Raw genomic sequence first — 6,265 nt, 5'->3', positions numbered from 1 at the left:
GGTTGTTAGAGATACAAATTGCTTGTGGAAGGAATATCTCCAGCAGGTATTGAGAACTAGATTTCTATACTATATGATTGGTATTATTGTGTTTATTTACTTATTTCAACTGTTCAGTTTTGGGTGGAGCCAAGACACTACAAACATAAGTACTACGACACACTTGCGCAACCACTTCAAAAGGTTAGGGACCTTAATCTTCATGTACAATACTAGAAGTTTTCTTTATATGAATAAATACAACTGCAACCATATTTGGTTTTAACCATTGTAACTGTGCTTGAAAAAAAGTTTTGTTTTTTATTCATTTTCTTTATGAGATGTGTCTTTAATCTCATTCATTTCACCTGGAAATTCCAGATGAAGGATGGTCTTTGCTATACTGTTGTACTAATTTGGTTTGCTGTGCCCAGCTAATTATTCAAACCAGATAATGAAACATTTCACAGTTGGGAAAAAAGAGTAGATAGGTTTAATCGGGCTAAAGGTTGTATACTAGGATAATCGGTCAACAGGCTGTTCACAAGGTGGTTATTCAGCCCAGCTAACCCGGCCTGTTAAAGCCCATGCTCACTAAGGAAAAAGGCTAGCTACAAATTCCAGTGCATACGTTACTCTCGTGCCTATATGAACGCACCATAACTCGCACAATCACACAGATATTCGGCAGAGAGTGCACACGTTTGATTGCCAATTTTCGACATATGTAAGGTAATTGTGGCTACTAAACCTGCCCTGCTATAGTGTGATGTGTTTCCAATAGGATCTTTTTCTCTATTCACTTTCATCTAAGAAGAAGGCACCGTAAAGAAGAGGAAACAAGGTCTATTCACTACCATTCCTCATCTTCAGTGTGAAGAGCCAAAGAGGCTAAAGATAGGCCTTACTTTAAGGCACTGTAAAGAAGAGGAAACAAGGTCTATTCACTACCATTCCTCGTCTTCAGTGTGAAGAGCCAAAGACGCTAAAGATAGGCCTTACTTTTGGTAAAGAAACGACGATTTGTAGTCATCCCACTAAATGTGCCAATGCTTCTCTTTGTGATTTGGTTCCCATGGGAAAAGTGGTAACTATTAATGATAGACTTAATGAGTTCTCATATCTTGATCCTTTTGCATTTTTACCATGTGATCAAGGTGTTCAGCTGTTTCCATAGGATACAGACATGGTTGGAATTTGGAACAATAAATCATATGCGTTATTGGGTGCCTGCCTCTGGAGGGAGGGCTAAGGTGGTAGCTATGGTCAGGATTTGGGAGGGGTTTGCAGGGAAAGTATGGGAGGCATTGGGAAGGAGATCATCTGAAGATGCAAAGATTTAGGTCCAACGGCCCAGTGATGCCGTGAGAGCCTAAAAGAATATGGGATCATTTCCAACAAAGTGACCCACATAATTTAATTGTGTAAAAACAAAACTCTAAAAGTTCTGTTCGGACAGACGTGTCCTTATGGCGATGGTGTGCCACCAACCCTGCCTTAATTTCGATTTCAGTTTAACAAAAAATTATGAGCTGTATTTTTTCTCTTCCCTCATCTTATTTTTTCATTGCTCATGTCTCTAACATTCTTGTTACATTTTTTTTTTTTGTGTGCAGGTGTTTTTGTCGGGTGGAGCACCAAAACTGAAGTATGGCTGACAGATACACTGTATTTGTTACCATTTTGCTCCTCAGCTGTCGAACCACTTCATTACGTTTCATCAAGACCTGATTTAACCACATTCTGAGTAAAACAGATGTATGAACTTTTGGGCAAATCATGCAAGCAATTTCTGGAAAGCATAATGTGCATAAGCTAGTGCTAACTGCTGCTGGAAGTCTGCCGGGGAATTGGTTAACATGTACATCACGCTGGTGAACTGGATAGTAGCGAATCCCTTTCAGCTGTAGCTTCTAATCTTGAAGAAGTCACCTGATGCTATTATCCTTTTGTACCGTGTTAATGTCTCTTGCTCTTTAGAACAATGAACTGAAATGGGATACTGTGCTTGTCAAGCTCCTCTATATGTCACGGTTGTGCCAATATACGTGAAGTATATGAAGGAAATAAGATAATTATAATTAAAACACGTAACTTTATTTATTCATTATCGAAATCATAAAGTACAGTATCATCCGATTACAACATTTACTGCACACACATACGCACACGTTATCTGACTAAACTTCCTCACCGACTGCTGTCCTGGTTCCTAGGGCCTCGGGAGGCTGCCAGTTAATTACGTCCGGCTTCTAGCCTGAACAACCTCCAATTAAGCTACTTTGTTGCTGATCGTCGTCAAGTTGTCTCCGAGTCTCCAAGGTTGTAGTCACATACATCACAGATAAAGCAATGTAAACGTTAGAAATCAAAACAGTAGAAGAAATAGGACAAGCAGTCTAGCATGAGCCTTATGGACTGTTTATATATCACGAGTCATCATCGGTCATGTAGGCCTCAGACATGTAACCCCTCATCATCGTCCGTAGCCTTAGGTACTGCACGAGGACAGAGGGAGAGAGAGTTTAGCTACATAACAATTTACTACCTACAACCTTTTGAGAGCCCGGTGAATTGCAGCGCTTCTAAACTCCTATCTACAACATCTGAACTCAATCGCCGAGGCAACACAGCCATGAAGGCAAACACTACAAAGGCGAAAGGGTAACAACAACGTCCACCGAAAAGGCAAGCACACTGTCGGGCCTCCACGAACTCATCGGCCATGACATAAGACTCAACTTATTGATCATCATCGGCCCTTTACTGACATGTTTATCATACCAAAAAGGAACATTAACAAAAAGGCCTTAGCTAGCTAAAGGACACAACTACCAGAAGGAGCAATAACAAAAGGCCTCACATCACAGATATCAGATAACCATCACCACCCACAGGGACATCAAACATCAGGGCCATCACAGGGCAGTCAGTAGCAAGCTGTAGTAATAGCACCACATTATGAGACCACTAACTAAGATAGGCGGACATGAAGTACTCATCCAGTAAAGAGGATGATGACAGGACGCCATCAGAGGCAACATGCCATCAGAACCATGGGTAAAAGACCACACAGGCAAAAGGGGCGCCTAGGCCACAAGGCCATCACCACAACATCAAGCTGTCGCCTAGGGGCAAGCAAACACAAGCGACATAAGTATAACTTGCATAGGATAGCCAAGTCAAAGAGGGAAGGAATATACATATCAAATCCATGCCCCTAAAATGATAGCCGCAAGCATACGCATCAACGTCGACCACAAAGAGGTGTGGCACCTCACAAACGACCATATTAGGATAGCAAAACATAAGCCAACAACCCTAAGGATCATGACCTGACCAGCCAAAGGGGCAATGACATGCTATTGCCTCACCCACAAAACAATTAAGCACAAAACCAGCTATGGACTAGTATCATGATATCATCACAAAACCCATGCCTCAAACACAGGCCTACCACAACACTAGAATAGCCATGGCGCCATAGTAAGACTAGCTCAATGAAAAGGATAGCCAGCGGAAGGAGCAGAACCTGGCCATACCTAAGGCAACCACATGGGGCGAGGGCACAATACAAGTGCCTCAACCGCAACAAAACTGTGCTGGACTTCCTAGGCGGCGTCGCATGTGCTTGGTGATGATTAGACCCCCTGTTGGTGCCCTGACGGCCCTCTAACACCTGGTCAGCCACGTGAACACCGCAACAAACAAAACAAAGTGGGCAAGAACACATTTTTACCCATCTACTCATGACAGCACTTCCACGGCCATGGCGCCAGCCAGATTTCATCAAGCAAACAGCCGGCCAGATCACAACACAGTGCCACCATCACGTTCGCGGCACATTGACCGACCGGATCACCACCAACAAGAACAGAGCCAGGCAACAGAGTAAAGAACGCTAGCCAAAGCACAACATGATGCCACAGACGTGACATGGAGACTGGCCGGGCACCATCTCAATAACAGCACCGTTGGCCAAATCATAGCACCGAAACACTTCCACCTCGCACGGACGCGGCACATCGGCCAACCGGCCACCACATAAAAGCAACAACCGATCACCAAGACCAAATTCATCTGTATAGCCACAGCGTGAACGCTGGTCGAATCACAACTTAGAAGAACAGCTGGCAGACACCTCAGAACAAGCAACAGTCCACCATCACCAACATCAGCACAAGCCACGGTTGCGGCAACAAGGCCGACCGGGCACCAATCACCAAAAACCACAGCTAGCCGCCCGCACAACCACAACAAAACACTTGTATAGCACGGTCATGGCATGACGGCCAGTCGGAACACCACACCTGTATGCGAGAATGCGACGCGAATGCCTGCCGGCTTCACCTGTTATGCACGAACGTGATGCCGAAGCGCCGATCGGCATCACCACGTGCACAGCATGAGGGCCGGCAACCCCTGTAGCAACAAGAAGGAGGGGAGGGGTAGCTATTGCAGTGACCCACCAGTGAGAACGACGGCCATAGCACTCTGGCAAGGCAAAATGTGACGACAGAGTGTTGGATTGAAAGGGGGAAAAGCTCTACTCTCTCTCTCTATCTCTCTTCTCTCTCTCTATCTCGCAGATCTGGCCTCCTCCCCTCTGCGGGCACCCCTGACTGGGATATATAGCGGTGGCTAGGGGCTCCCCATGCGGAGAATTCAGATTGGGGGGGGGGGTTAGATTCAGAGGGGAGAAGAGATAAGGATGGAGGAGATAAGCACGGGGGTGAGTGGCTCGGGCGCGGCGCGGCCGAGGCACACGCTTGGACGCAAGGGCTCAGGAGCAGAGAGGGGGAAAGGAGAGAGAGAGTGGGGAAGGAGCGGGCCGGCTCAAGCACGCGCACGAGGCGGCTGAGCCGGGTAGAGAGAGACGGCAACGCGTTTGGGAGAGGGAGGCGGCGGTGCGCTTGGGTGAGGGAGGCGGTGCATGCGAGAGGAAGTAGAGGAACAATGCCTGGCCAGGTGCCCTTGGGCAGCGGGTCGTGGAGATAAGGAGAGGGGGTACCTGGTCCGGGCCGTTTTGATTGGGCCATACGGGAGAAAGGGGAAGAGAGCCGGGCCGGTCCAAAAAAAGAGAGAGGCCGGTCAGGCCTTTCCTCTTTCTCTTTTTTTTCTTCTTTTTTCTTTACGTTTCTCTTCCTTTTTTCTTTTTTCCTTTTTCATGTATATGTGTATGTGTATATGGGGATTGCGAATATACGTGGCAAAATACTATCGTACAAATACCCCCTACCAAGTTGAGCCCGCATGAGGAATAGAGCGGTTCTTGACTTGGTGCACATAAACTTGAACAAAGAACAACCGCCGAGTATCACCCTGGAGCTTTTCGCTGCGTCCGCTTTGCGGAGCCAGCTAGCGATAAGTATCTTTGACTTGTGGCGGACAGACGCACCACTCCTCAAAAGGAAACACATCAACTCTACTGCGGCCTTGGGAGGCGCCAGCCAGTATTGTTGAAAAGGCTTTGACTCTGCTGCAACCTAGGGAGGTGCTAGCTAGTGTTGTCATAAAAGACAGAGGGCTGCAGTGTGACCTTGGGAGGTGCCAGCCAGTGAAGGACCTCTTGAAGATTTTATCAACTCTATTGCGGCCATGTAGTAGCCATGGTGCCCGCCAATAAGGTTGAAGGGTGTCACAGCTCCACGTGAACCGCACTAGCACGCTTCATTGCTGCTGATAATCCTCGGTTGCAGCAAAACACGGTGCCATTTCTGAGGGGATCCTCGATTCCACTGCGACCTTGGGAGGTGCTAGCCAGTGAAGATGAAGACTTCACAGATCCGTAAACACAAAGATGGTGTACTTCCCTGCTTCATCAAGCTCCAATAGCTGTGAAAACATGGTTATCTGATAATGAAGGGGAAATGCATACTAACAGTCCTGTTTGATGCATTTGATGTTTTGAAATATGGGCTTTTCTTGTGTCACCGAGCTATGAGGTGACCCCAAGATACGGCTACAAGAGACTTTTCCTCCAGAGACGATAAAGAGTCATGATAGTTGCATTTAATTGTATGGCACATTAGTGTACGTGTGAAGAACACATGTCTGAAAGTGCTTCTCAAAATAGTGGGGGTTCCCCAAACTGCCTCCTTGGCTAGAGCACGTTGACAATTCTGTACTCCCTAGAGGCTATATTTGTGTATGGCACGGATTGGCAATGAATGGGAAGCAAGCTACAACATGGTTGCCTCCATTTTCTACGAGGGTGGTGAACGATGGTCACTCTCCAGCATTCGCAGTCTTTGTGCCACCCATTGATGGTGACTTTTTTTGCACT

At 46.5% G+C, this 6,265-nt stretch overlaps 1 long non-coding RNA gene across 1 annotated transcript; it reads left to right on the top strand.

The window, feature by feature from the left end:
• LOC133887082 (uncharacterized) lies at positions 1 to 1,926 on the top strand. The gene is made up of 3 exons (XR_009903516.1): positions 1 to 46; positions 118 to 183; positions 1,596 to 1,926. It is a non-coding gene; the product is annotated as an uncharacterized LOC133887082 (long non-coding RNA).
• The last annotated feature ends 4,339 nt before the right edge of the window (positions 1,927 to 6,265 follow it).

Source organism: Phragmites australis, chromosome 12 (genome assembly GCF_958298935.1).
Source record: "Phragmites australis chromosome 12, lpPhrAust1.1, whole genome shotgun sequence".
In the NCBI taxonomy this organism is placed as follows: domain Eukaryota; kingdom Viridiplantae; phylum Streptophyta; class Magnoliopsida; order Poales; family Poaceae; genus Phragmites; species Phragmites australis.
Note: the sequence above shows the minus strand (reverse complement) of the source record. Positions and strands in the feature narration are given on the sequence as shown.